We start from the raw sequence: 14,162 nt of genomic DNA, 5'->3' as shown, positions 1-14,162 counted from the left end.
AGGCATTTGTGGATTTTTTTTCAATGATTGTGTAAACACGATGAATAATCCTGGTCTTCAGAGCTGCAGGTTATTCCTGGGGCAGGATCTCTGGGAAGCAGTCTGCTGAAAAGGGTTTACAGGAACAGAAATCAATTGACATGGAAGTACAGTAGTTATGTGTGGGTCATATTTAGTAATTGGGCAATAGTTCGATTGTCATTGGACAACCTTCATTCTCTGTGCATTTTTTCAGTAAAGGTGGAGTGAAGTAGGCAACCATCTTTCAGAGAAAATATGGGCCAGGTTGATGACTACTAATGAACACTGGTGTCGACAAGCAAATGTTAACCTTGAAGAGTCTTGTGGCTAGAAATCCTTTGCAGAAACCTGGTTGTGACCAGTCAGTGGCTCAAATCACAAACCCACACCACAGAGTGAAGAAGTGGAAATAGATCACAGCTTTACAATGACCTGACTAGTTGAAATACTGCCCTTTTCAAATAGTATGTGCTGTTGATGCTTCAGTACATACTGTACAAAGCAGGGTTACCAATACAAAGGTTTCCCACTGCAACTAAAAGTATCATGAAACTTTTGCATGAACACATTTATGAAATATGTTTGGTTTTGAAGATCAAAACGTGAAACAGTGCTAATAATACTATAAACTGCTAAAGTGGAGAATAATACTGTCTTTTTGGCTAGTTGTTCATAGAGACAGTATTTGAAAAAAAAAAACCCCACCATAAACCCATATCATATTTTACCCCTAGTAGGTATGAGTACATAAAGATCACTCTTTCTTCCTATCACAAATGCCTATTTGAAATATTGAGATATTTCCATTTTATTGTATTTAGCATCTGTAAAGTGGTAAATGTCCTGCTGCAACTACTGTACGATACTACTGCAATCCCATTATTGCAGCCTGGCTAGCTAAGCCTTGATAAAAGAATGATAATTATTGGTCATGTTAGTTTCAGCTGATACCCAGTAAGAGCAAAAAAAAAATGAAACAGCTGATCTGCTTGGATATACATTACCTCCCCGCAAAGAATCAAGGCTAGGGACTAGGGTATTTGCAATCCTTTACTGTATATTGAATGATTAACCCTAGTGGCAAAATTATCATGCTGAAAATTTCATTTTCAATTTTTAGACATATTTACTGTATGGTCACAAAACGTTAACAAGAACACACTAAAGGCAATTCAAAACATCAAAATGTTCTTTGAAACATGCAATTCTAAATTACATGCATTTTGCTGCCACTTCATAAGTCTAGTCAAGACACAGCAACAACCGCATCATTAAGTTTGCAGATGACACCACTATAATAGGACTGATCAGTGATGATGACGAGTCCACTTACAGGGATGAAGTTGTACAGCTGCTTAGGTGGTGTCATAGCAATAACCTGGACTTGAACATAAAGAAAACGAAAGAGCTAATAGTGGACTTTCGGAGACACCACACCTACACCATCACCATCTACCTCTTTATGATTTCTTATCTATTGCACATCTCCAGTCATTGTTTACACGTCTGTATTGTTTACATTCAAACTGTCTACATGTTTACTTGCACATTGTCTATTGTTTGTATATTGTCTTGATAAACTGTTTGCACTTTGTTTTGTTTTTTACACTTGTTTTACAATCGAGAGACTTTCTGTAAGTAAGAATTCCATTGTACCAGTACTGGTTACATATGGCAATAAAGTTCAAGTTCAAGTTCAAGGTTACATATAGGGTCATATTTATGTAGAACAGTGCAAAAATGGGACAAATGTTCTTTAAGTTTTACATTTGATATAATAAGCATCTCAGTTAAGGAACAGACGTTTACGAGAAAAGTGCTGGGTTGAAAACAAACAGCAGAGCTTGTGTGTGCTGCCCTTGAGATAAGAATAACATACTGTATCACATGCATTTTCCTGGGCTCAGCTCAGTGTAATTCACAAAACATCAATTTTCCCCAGCATTGAACCATTTCCACTCAATTAAGCAAGGAACAAATGGGTATACTGAGTCTGCTTTTAAAACTCAAGAGTTCAGTGCAAGTTGGTAATATACGCCAGGCTTTGTTTTTTTCCATGTCAATCAGTGAATAATAACGAAGAAAGGTAAAGCAATGTATGACATTGTGGGATTAATAAATGAATACTTATATACTGTAGAAAGCCATTCAGCAGCTACCGAAACAACAATTACAATTCATAATTGGAATTCTTCTTTGAGGTTTTGATATAGTTTTATATTCCTGTAGTCTGATGTTAAGTGTCAATGTGGAATTATGAAAAAGAGCATAACTAGCATCTGAAACCTCCTAAATATATAGATTTAGCAAAGTTTCAATTGAGCAGTACTTCAAACTGAAAGAAACATGATGCACACAGCCTGTCACAAACACGGTAGCGTCAGAAGGACTGCCTCACAATAGATTCAGAATAGCTCTTGCAAGCCTAGAATATTTATTTTGTAATCTGTATATTGATTTTGTAGTTTTAAGCATTTTTTACAGCAGTTAATCAATAATATTGTATTTTCAATCTATGGATTTATTTATTAATATATTAATACATACAGTATACTATATCTGTAATTCTGAAATTAGAGATTGTTTTAGAGATTCTTAGAGATGTGATTCTGAACAACATCAAGGAGTCCCAGCTGGGTAGTGTGTAATTGTTTTAATGGCGAGCCGATACAATCTTCATACGTTCTGGCATTTTGTTCCCCATACTGTGAGCTGTCAGAGTAAAACAAGATATTTATGTGGTAACAAAATCAGAAAATAAAATAGACTAATGGAAGCTTTCACATCTAATTTCTGGAATGTCTAATTTGTATTTCTAGTTTAGAAAAACTTCATAAAAAACAATTTATTAAAAAATAAACATAAAAAAAATGCCCAAGGCAAGGAAATGTCTATTTTGCCCTTGTCACCAGGTACAAGAACCTGACATGGTTTTGACAGCTCAAACAGTGATTTGGGGTGACTCTACCACTTTTGTTTGTCGCTAAGGGGATTTATGAACTCCTTGACACTTCCTCTCAATTGTAATTTCCTATGTGGTCTTAGTTATACTTCACCAGGCATCATCTTCTTAAATACTTTGCTTCACTTTGATTTCCTTGCTTGTTATTTGAAGGGCTTCACAAAGTATTCTGCCATGTGTTTACCATGGTCTGCTAGAGTTAAACAGTGGGAGTGTACTGTAGGCATTACCCACAATGATGAATTTGTCTCTGGTCTTTATCACTTTATCGTCAGTGAAAAGGATTTCCTTTGTGCTGCAGCGTCTGTCTGCGTTGAATGATGCAGTTGGCATTTTCTAGAGTGTAAAGTTTATGAAACCTCATACTCTGTAATATTAATGATCTTGTTGCTGTGAATGATGTTGTTCTATGGTTCTCAGTGCTGCAGCAACAATAAAGACAAGTGATAACTTCCCAAGATTGTACTAGATCTATAATACATGAGGATGTGATTGTATCTTGAGGGGGAAGGCAGTGCTACAGTATGGTGGGGGGGGGGGGGGGAGGACTTTACAAAAAAAATACTGATATGTTCAAGTGGTGTAAATAAATTAAAAATTCAGAACAACGTTTTTTATCTTCTGCAGTTAATCTTGCAGTAAACACTTGTCAGTTAATGACAGTGTTTATTCACATACTCTGGACTTCAGTTTCACTATTGATTCTTTCAATCAAAATTTCCTTTCTCTCATTTTAGTTTTTACAGTGTTATTTGGGGAATAGAATTTGATTAATGAGATTGTCCTCATTTTAGCCCTTGTGAAAGTTCTACAAAGGTGACAAGAAACCACAGTATACAAATATAAAAAATCCTGTTGCAAGCAGCGAACAGCATTTGAACCTTATTTTTAAAAGTAACTGTTAAAGAATTGACATTTTAATTGGGTAAATAATCAACATTATTTTAGAGTATTACAGTATTTGCAAGTCAAAGATTTGTCTGGCATGACATTTGTCCTATTTTAGGCAGCAGTAAATCCCTGATTAAAACAGGCTTGGTAGTGCTCTGAGTCAGAGACCAGAGTGAATGCTGTCCTATAATAGAATTATTCATATAAATACTCATCTTAGCTTAGACATTAACTTATAAATATACATTACTCATTTAAGTAAATCATATTTTGTTGTTGCTGTGTTTCCAATTGATGCACAAGATCTTCTTTTCCCCATTTTCCTAATTGATTTGGAGTGGTAGTAACCCTTCAACTCCTGCTGTCTCCATGAGACACTGAGAAGTGTTCTAATCAGACCCCCTGCTAGGTGTTGAGTCTCGTAGTTTGGTGGATCAACCCTGACAGATTAATGCCATTCTGGAGCTCAATGCAGCAATGACTTAGGCACTTGATTCCCTTCGGACTCATGGGATCTGGTGGTTAAAGCTCATGTGTATACTGTGTATACAGTACAAGACACAGTTTATACTAAGAGGTATCCAAAATGAGTAACTGGATCCAACAGCATCTGATGCTTTTTTAATGTCTCTTTAATGTATATACTGAAAGCATTCCACCTGTCTAGGAGTATCAGTGAGTGTGCAAAGACAGAAGAAGATAAATGTCTCATCTTGTCACCTCCTGTGTCTCCCTGTGGACGTTTTCCTCCAGAAATTATTAGAATCAACCTGCGTGCCATTTCGCTCACTTCATTACTCTGCTCAATGAAGGTGCAGCTCTCATAACTTTTCCGTGCCAATACAAGAATTGCTTTTCTCTTTTTTTCTGCATTTTTGCACGGGCAGATTACGTGACTATGCAATTTATTGATTAATATCCAATGTTCTTAGAAATGAGGAGGAATATATTACTATTCCTTTAATTTTGGGGGGTTTAGTGCTTTGTTGTTTTTCCAGGTTCCCCGTGAGATTGGAAATGTCAGGCTCCAACAGGTACATCAGTCTCACACCGGGTAGTCTTTGTGATTATTACCAGGCTGAAATCTTTTCTAACGCTGTTTCTTACAGTGACAGAAAGGTCTCAGCTGTCTGACTGGACACACGACAATGAGTGGGCTGATCGAAGCAGGTTAACCCCAAAGTCACCAGGAATGCTTTGTGTGATTTGTAATTAATTAATGTCTGATGGCAATTGATCTAGTTTGCAAGAAAATTAAAAAGAAAAAAGAAAACTGCTGCATTTTATTTGAAAACATGTTTCCTATTATGAGTAATGATTACTAGTCTTCTTCTGATTATTGTCATATTGATCATAAGAAGCAGGAATATATATATATTATAAATTCTTCATCAATGCAATGGGAATTGAATTATTAGATGTTCATATATAAGTTTTATTGGCCATCTATAAGAATTGGGAAAAATATATTTCTGCTTTGATAAACACAGTTCTGTCCCCTGGGCATGCATTGTGTTGGTGCCTCTCATGATTTGCTTTTTGCTGATTAAAAAAAAACAGTCTCAGAGTATGACATGGTAGTAATATATATAATATAAAATAAATATATTATGAAATTGGACAAAAGGGACAGATGGTATCTTGTAGACTTTGGAAATGTAAACAGAATAATGAGTAGAGTGTAAAGTGCCTGAGATTGTATTACTGAATATTTTAATTGAGCATACCATTGGTTGACCAATAAGAAGCATAACAAAATTTCCTTTGGGCCATTTTTGGACAGAAGGCAACAAAGGCTGAAATGTGCTCCTGCCTCTGATTGCAATATGGACTGACATGTTCTTGCTTTTGGACTGGATGCTGTGAATCCCGCTTGGAGAGATTTGGTGCCTTGTCAGCCCCATCATCACTTTACTTTTTAAATGTCTCTTCGTGTCAAAGACATTATGAGGCAAACTACATGCAACAAAATCAAAAGGATGACAAACACACATTAAAAAAGATTAAAAAACAAAATCTGAGGACTTAACAGGCCAAAATGTTTTTCAGGCTTATCAAAATGCGACCATACTATACTTTGGCTTTTAAAAGGACAAGTTTAGTTTTCCCATTTAAGCTATTGCCTCTACTAACATTGATATTCATTTGCTAACATTCATTCAGTATGTACAGTACATTTGCACCAGTCTTTCCTACCTTTCATTTTTTAACTCACTGAGATCTCTCTGTCAAGGTGATTATCAGATTAACTACAGTATTTGTCATAATCCTTATTACAGGTATATCAACGGAGATACAGTACACTCCATGTAGTGCAGCTGTTTGAGATCCTACTCCGTGAATCAGTATAACCTCGGTATAACAATGTATGTGCTAGACATTGTGTATAAAGAGGTAAAAAAGAAAACTCTCCACCTTTTTACCCCAAACCTTTGATTGTACTCTGATCTTCCTGGCATTTAATTTCTCCCAACAAGAAAACTACTGTAATTCCTCTGTAACATGTAGTCTGCTTGTCTCTGGAAGAGAGGTAGAGTGTCTCTCCCTGACTTAGAAGTGCAATCGTTGTCTTTCACTCTCTTATTATGTGGTGTACTCTGTTTACTCCTCACTAATAGGTACTGCCTCTTCAAGCAACTGTATGTGACTTGATGTGTTATTAAGAAATGTACACTATACAGTAAGCTATGGGTATTAAAATTATAACTGAAGATTGGAACATTAATTTCAGCTTGGAAATTCAAACACAATGGGGAAGAACAAAACCCACAATATACAGTCACCTTTTTAGAATCAACACCGTGTGGAACAGAGTCGGATTTAGCATCTTAAATGCATAAATTATTGAACTCTGGAGACACAGAGAGTTTAAACCTATTCATTTACATCAAAAGTGACCCAAGTATGGAAGCTGTGCTCCAGCATGCCAGATCCTTTTCATCTCATCAAATAGATACATTTTTAATGTGCTCTCAGAGATTGCAGTGACAGCTCTCTCATCAGCCTTTCAGTAGTCTTTCCTTTGAATTTGAATGGTGGGGATCTTCGCAAAGGTAGGGACTCAGTCAGAAGATCTTTGACTGTCAAGAGAGCTGATGTCTTCACCCTCAGTGAAGTCTCCTCATTGATTGACACTAGCAGCAGGCAATCAGTAGAAAAAACAATCTGTGTTGCACGGTACACACTTGTAAGCTTTTAAAAGAAGGTCTGTGCTACAAAAGCAAAATACTTTCTTAAAAAAAGATCTCAATGCTGGACACATTTTTGTGAACAGGTTTTTAATTTTTTTTTAATAGAACAGATAAGAAAAATATAATGTAACATTAGGTCCCTGCAGTCCACATCCCCTAAAGCATCATGAGTACCACTGCCTCTTTGAACATCCTATCACAGGACACCTAAAATGAAATAGGGCAATTATAATAAAAGTAAAGCAGCCTGCATCTGACCCCTTAAAGAGCAGCACTTCAAAGCACCACTGTAACATCCCTAGCATCTTGGATCCCCGTGATGGAGAGTTCCATAGTAAATAAAGACAGAACAACAATCCCGAAGGAGGGAATTCAGAGGCTACATGTCCAAAACTGTTTTACCCACGTTCAAATCGCCCAGCCAGATTTGTTTCTGCTGCTGCTATAAGACAAAATAATGTTTCCATTTAATGACACCACTAGGTAAGAGCACGGAACATCCTTGTTTAGAATAATAGACAAAAAGGAAAAAAAAATTTTTTTCCCAAAACTAAACAACATCAGACCAATCCCAAACACGAGTGAAAAGGAGTGAAAGACTACACATACTGAATGGGGTAAGGTACAACAGTGTCTATGATGGGACAGGTACACACTGTAAAGAAAGTCCTAGTGAATACGTTTTGGAAGTCAAGTGTCAAATGTTTCATATTTTGTCCTAGGAAATGCCTTCATCTGTAACATTCAAGTCTTGTTTTCAAATAATAACAGTTGCTAAGAGTTTGGATGAAGTCTCGATCAGAAAATCATAAACAGAGCAAACCATTCCCTTCATTTTGTCTCTGTCCAGCACAAGTCCATCAGATTGTACTTTGGGCTTATAGTTCCCTGGAGGGCAAAGTTGTCTATACTAGGGGTTCTTGGAAAACCACAGACTTCCTGGTTTTCATTACAGCTGAGCTTAATGACCTAACCAAAGCCTTAGATGAACTAACAAGTTTTTTGACAGGAATATCTGCAAGTTTTTTCAAAAGTTGGGGATTTTAATTTACTTATAAAAAAACATACAGTAGTTAAAAGGTCGACCTCCAACTTACTTAAAAGCTGCAAGAATGACAGTTCAAATCCATCCTATGAAGAGTTCAATTGTGTTACAAAGAGCTTGATTGGAACAAAACACAGCAGGTGTGTGGGCCTTGAGGACCTGGATCAAGAGCCCCTGGTATAGACAACTTCATGTCCCATGGGACCCCATAGGCATATACTGTATTGAATGAAAAGGATACTAGTAAAAATAAGAGGGGGCAGGTACAGTAGCTTGTAATGAAATTGAAAATCCTCGAGCATGTAAAGGGCGTCCTCATTAAAACTATCTGCTAGAAAATGAATTACTTTATGATTACTAAAATCATAGGAGATTGAGAATGCCATATTTTCTGGGACTTCATGAGTCTTTCCACCAAATGCCAAGTCAGAATTAATTATGTTATTATGGGTCAAACAACACAAGGCAAACACTGGTATAAATTATATCTTGAATCCTGTATTGAGAGACCAGACTCTTTAAATAAATGCCAACATACAGGAGTGTCAGGATTAAACCAAACAATGACTGCAAAACAAAGAAGTGGAAAAACAATTTAAATTTTGGCAGAGCTAGACCCCTAAGTAATTCTCACTCTAGAGGATATAATACACATTTGTTACCCATTCCATATTTAGAATTCCAGTGTGCAGTCCTTCCCAATACCCTAACAGGGATGAAAGAGGAATCAGAGAATTAAAAATATGCCAGCAAAGGACCATATTTTATAATAGATACGTGAAGGTGGAAAAAAGTGTCCACCCTGTTCAAGTCAGTGTCAACCTTCCTGAAAATGGTATTGGTGCTGTTCATGTAACAAAGTGCACATAAGTGCACAGATTCAAATGCCTGTATTAATTCCAGAGAGTAAAAAATCTGTATCTGCATTTAGATTTCCATATTAACGCCAGAAACTGTGAGGTTAAGTTTTTACAAAGAATGCATACATACACTGTCCTTAACTAGAACAGCTCTACCTCCATGGGTCTCTTTGATATTCTACTCACCCTGGCTGCTGTTTCTAGGGCACAGTGACCCCTCAGCTGTAAGAGTTAGGTTATGCACTGGACTGGAAGATGTTTTTCTTCTTTCTGTTAGTCTCTAGAGCTTCCTGCCACACTAGATTAAGGGTTACTGTGCTCCAGTCTCTAGTGTAGACTTGCTTTTTGAACATCCTTCTCTTATTAAGGGTAGCAACTTCAAAGCTTGGCAAAGAGAGTTGAAAGGTAATGCAAGCAAAGAATAAAACTCTTATAGCAATGTTATCCAGTCAACAAAATGTCAAAAAGTTTTATTTAAAAGAATTTGGCACTGAGAAAGTACTAAGCAGAAATGCATATTGTATAGTGATACTTTTCATACTGTATAACGTTTCACTATATTTCCTCATTACATTTCCTAACCAGTTCAAGATCTAAACAATGACAGGACGCTTTCCTTGTGAACAGCGTTTTTCAGGGTCATAGCTCAAATTAAACAGGAAGATAATTTGTCAGAGAAGGGGGGAGAATTGTAGTAACAGAAATGTAGCAGATGTCTGCCAGGTTTAAAGTTCAGCAAGTGTGCAAAAAATAATTTCACTATGGTCAACACATAGTTTTGTAATACAGTCTATCAAAACCTACAGAAAATAAATCAACTTCTCAAATGGAAAGAAAGCTACTTTTATGAGTACTTTATTAATGGAAAACCTTAAAAACAGATTGTACACATTAAAAAAAACAATACCTTAAAATCAGTTAAAGAAATTGCACACAAAACATTTGTTATTCTGCAAAACGTAAAACATTTTCAGGGCAGTGTCATGGGTTATAAATATCTCTCTCCTGGGGGTTCATTCCTCCAGGCTGATGAATGGCAGTTTGAAGTACTGCCGCACTTGTAAGACAACTTGCTCAATAAAATATGAAGATAGGGTAATGATCTATTCAGGGATAACAAGGCGTTATTTAGTGAGTGAGATGTCTGAGTGGGCTTAATAACCAAATGTCAAACCCTGAACACCACAAAGCCAGCAGGGGAGCCTGGTGATGTTTTTAACCCCTAGTTTGACTAGTGCAGTAGTACTGTATGTAATTTCTGTGGCTAGCCACCTACTGTTTCCTTCTCTTTACAATGTTGAACACATACATGTACTGTAAGACAGAAGAACATGACGCAATACAGTATGTAGGCCATTTAAAAAAAAAGGATTTTCTGTTTCTGTCTGGAGGGTTTTGTGGATACTTTCTTACACATATTTTGGGAATGTCCAGATATGGTTAGGTTTGGAAAATGTGTTTTTTTGGCCATTATTCTAAACAAGGATATTCGGTGCTCACATCTAGCAAGTTTGCAAAATAAAAGCTTGAACCTTGGTCTCTCACTGTGGCAGGAAGGATCTGTTTCTCCAGTTCCATGGTAGCTAGAAGGATGTAAGTGTTGTGTTGGGAGCATCTGTAGTCTCTCTCCTCATATGTGCAGATCATCTTTGGGTGCTATAATGTCCTGATATCGTTTACTGTACAGTATATGGAGCTGCTTAGTGCTTGGATCTATTGGGACTGGGAGTTGGGAGGGGTTGCTGGAGATCTCAAGGGCTGTTTCTAATGCAGACAAATCCTTAACACGCAGTGTTTCTATCATACCTGTAGCAATCTGATTCATGTTTATGCGTTCTTTGGTTGGCAAGTTGTGGGCTGTTGTAAAATACAGTTTTCTTCTCATTATTTTCAGTTTGTGAAAATTTAAAGCCAATAAAAACTAGTTCACAGTCCCTAAAAATCACTCTCTGAGCTCAAGTAATACAGTATTTTGAGACCCAGGCTGAAGGTAGATATTTAATCCCTGATGGAATTAGTACAGTAGGCACATGAGCATGCAGCAGCCACCTGGGAAGCACAGTGGTGAATCAGAATACATGTACCTTCATTTGCTGAAAGAAACCTGACAGAGACTCCAGGAGCCTTTGAAAGCTGCCTTCTTGCTAAATATCTGGGGAGTGATTATGGAGAATGAAAGGGGGTCTCCAGGGAGAAAAGAAACACTTTTTTATAACTAACTGGTCAGGCTGCTTCAAATATCAATCAAAAAAGCCCAGTGCATGAAATGCTTCTGCCTGTTCAAAATACAGTATCTAGTTGTTGCTCTTGGGAGTGATAAACAACAGTTAGAATTACTTGCATTTATATACTGCAGCACTTTTCGTCCTAAAGGATCCCAAAACGCTTTACTTTGGCACTGAAGTGCAGCACCCATCTAAAGGAGGAGTAGCAGTCATTATGAGCCAACAGCGCCAATGCACAGAAGATGAAATGGAGAAGTAGAAGCTATTTTGCAAATCGAATTAAGGGGGAAATTTAGAGAAGCCAGATTGTACCCAGAGCAGAATGTAGCCGGGCACTGGGTTTAACACCCATACACTTTTGAAAAGCATCATATCATTAATGACCAAGTAGTCAGAACCTCGGTCTAGCATCTCACCTGGAGTACAGCAGTGTTCCCTTTCTCTAGGCTTAAGAATAGGTTCCACAATTCTAAACCGAAAGGAAGAGCGCTAAAGGTCCACTTACACCTCTTACAGTAGCTGCTTTCCTCAGAGGTCTCCCATCCCAGAACTGACCAAGCCCAGCTATAATAGGTTCTTAAAGTCTGATGAAATACTGTAGGACTATATGGTGGTAAGTGAGCTGTAAAAATCTCTTGACTTTTTAAAAATATCTTGCAACTAGGAACTTGCAACAAATCTCTTGTGAAAAATGATAAAAGGAATGAGAAAAGAAGGAGCTGGTGATGTATTCACTAACTCCTGTCAGATTCCTGAGGATTTACATAGAGGCAAAGGTTTGAAGAACTGCTTGCTTTTGTGCGGCTTGTTCATTCCACGGTCTCCTCAGCATGACGTGAGCGTTATACTGAACCAAATACTTTGAAGTCTAGCTCTTTAGAACCAAACTTTAATGGGTGCACTAGGGGCCTAGTTAACAGGAAAGCTATCTGTGACGGGCTACTGTACTTCTTTGGAAAGTCAGTGCTCTGTCATTTGGATCTGCTTCTATTTTCTATTTAAAGCATATCTATTTGTATTTGTACCCTAGATACAAATCTCAACTGTGCATACAGTATATTAATGTATTTTGTTTAACCCTACCTGAATTTCATTTTCTACATTTTAGAATTTTTGTTACTGTTTTTGATTTTTAGTAAATGTTGTACCATTTTCCTGGTAATTAATTTTCTGACTTTCTTTTGATTTCAGATCTTTATTGTTGATGCCTTCTATTATCAGTTTGTTCTGAATAAAGGAAAATAAAAACAGCAAAAAGGGTGGATTGGAGGTGCTAGAAGAGATTGTGATTCACCTTGGCAGTCATGCTTGATTGTTCCCTCCTTCGCAGACAGACTGTGAAAAAGTTTGGGCAAACTGCTAATGCATATGTATTAATGGAAATATGGTTTCTGCCAAGGGAAATATCTAAACAAATGTGTGTTTACAGTAGTGAAAGTGCTGCCCAACAATTATCTGTATGGCACCAGCATTAGGCTGCTCTTGGAAACAAACATAGATTAATGTGCAGTTATTATGATGTAGAACTGTGACCATCACTGCAAGGCTGATGTTTAAAATTCCACACAGTTTATAACTTGTAAAATGGGGATTAACTAGTTAGGTTATTTTTGATTAATCCGATTAATTCAGATCTGAGGAAATAGAAAAATATCCAAAATGAGATGGACTAATCTTTTAACAGGCAATCCCCTCATTTACATAAATCACAAATGTTGAAAAGAATTTGATGTTTAGTCACCCAGGACAGTACGAACATACATAGATGTACTTTATGAATTCTCGTGGCTTCTCCTAATCTTTTTTTCCACATAGTATACATTTTGTGAAACTGTCAGCATTTTAAAATATGATGAGTACTTGCCCTAAAGTACACTTACAATCCAATTTTATTATCATGAAGTACTTATCTTGTAAGCAATGCTGCAGGTTAGCATTTAGTTGCAGGTACAGTGCCTTGCGAAAGTATTCGGCCCCCTTGAACTTTTCAACCTTTTGCCACATTTCAGGCTTCAAACATAAAGATATAAATTTTTTTATTTTATGTGAAGAATCACCAACAAGTGGGACACAATTGTGAAGTGGAACGAAATCTATTGGATTTTTGAAACTTTTTTAACTAATAAAAAAATGAAAAGTGGGGCGTGCAAAATTATTCGGCCCCTTTACTTTCAGTGCAGCAAACTCACTCCAGAAGTTCAGCGAGGATCTCTGAATGATCCAATGTTGTCCTAAATGACTGATGGTGATAAATAGAATCCACCTGTGTGTAATCAAGTCTCTGTATAAATGCACCTGCTCTGTGATAGTCTCAAGGTTCTGTTGAAAGCGCAGAGAGCATCATGAAGACCAAGGAACACACCAGGCAGGTCCGTAATACTGTTGTGGAGAAGTTTAAAGCCGGATTTGGATACAAAAAGATTTCCCAAGCTTCAAACATCCCAAGGAGCACTGTGCAAGCGATCATCTTGAAACGGAAGGAGTTTCAGACCACTGCAAATCTACTAAGACCTGGCCGTCCCTCTAAACTTTCAGCTCAGACAAGGAGAAGACTGATCAGAGATGCAGCCAAGAGGCCCATGATCACTCTGGATGAACTGCAGAGAACTACAGCTGAGGTGGGAGAGTCTGTCCATAGGACAACAATCAGTCTTACACTGCACAAATCTGGCCTTTATGGAAGAGTGGCAAGAAGAAAGCCATTTCTCAAAGATATCCATAAAAAGTCTCGTCTAAAGTTTGCCACAAGCCACCTGGGAGACACCCCAAACATGTGGAAGAAGGTGCTCTGGTCAGATGAAACCAAAATCGAACTTTTTGGCCACAATGCAAAACGATATGTTTGGCGTAAAAGCAACACAGCTCATCACCCTCAACACACCATCCCCACTGTCAAACATGGTGGTGGCAGCATCATGGTTTGGGCCTGCTTTTCTTCAGCAGGGACAGGGAAGATGGTTAAAATTG

At 37.4% G+C, this 14,162-nt stretch overlaps 1 protein-coding gene across 4 annotated transcripts in view; it reads left to right on the top strand.

Annotated features, from left to right (window-relative positions):
• The window catches only part of LOC148661479 (zinc finger matrin-type protein 4), a 66,313-nt gene that overhangs the window by 1,413 nt on the left and 50,738 nt on the right, over positions 1–14,162 (top strand). The gene's annotated exons all lie outside the window — the stretch shown is intronic.

The sequence above is a fragment of the Lepisosteus platostomus genome, chromosome 6 (genome assembly GCF_059453375.1).
Source record: "Lepisosteus platostomus isolate fLepPlt1 chromosome 6, fLepPlt1.hap1, whole genome shotgun sequence".
NCBI classification, from domain to species: Eukaryota; Metazoa; Chordata; class Actinopteri; order Semionotiformes; family Lepisosteidae; genus Lepisosteus; species Lepisosteus platostomus.
The sequence above is the reverse complement of the archived record's forward strand: the minus strand, read 5'-3'. Positions and strand labels throughout refer to the sequence as shown.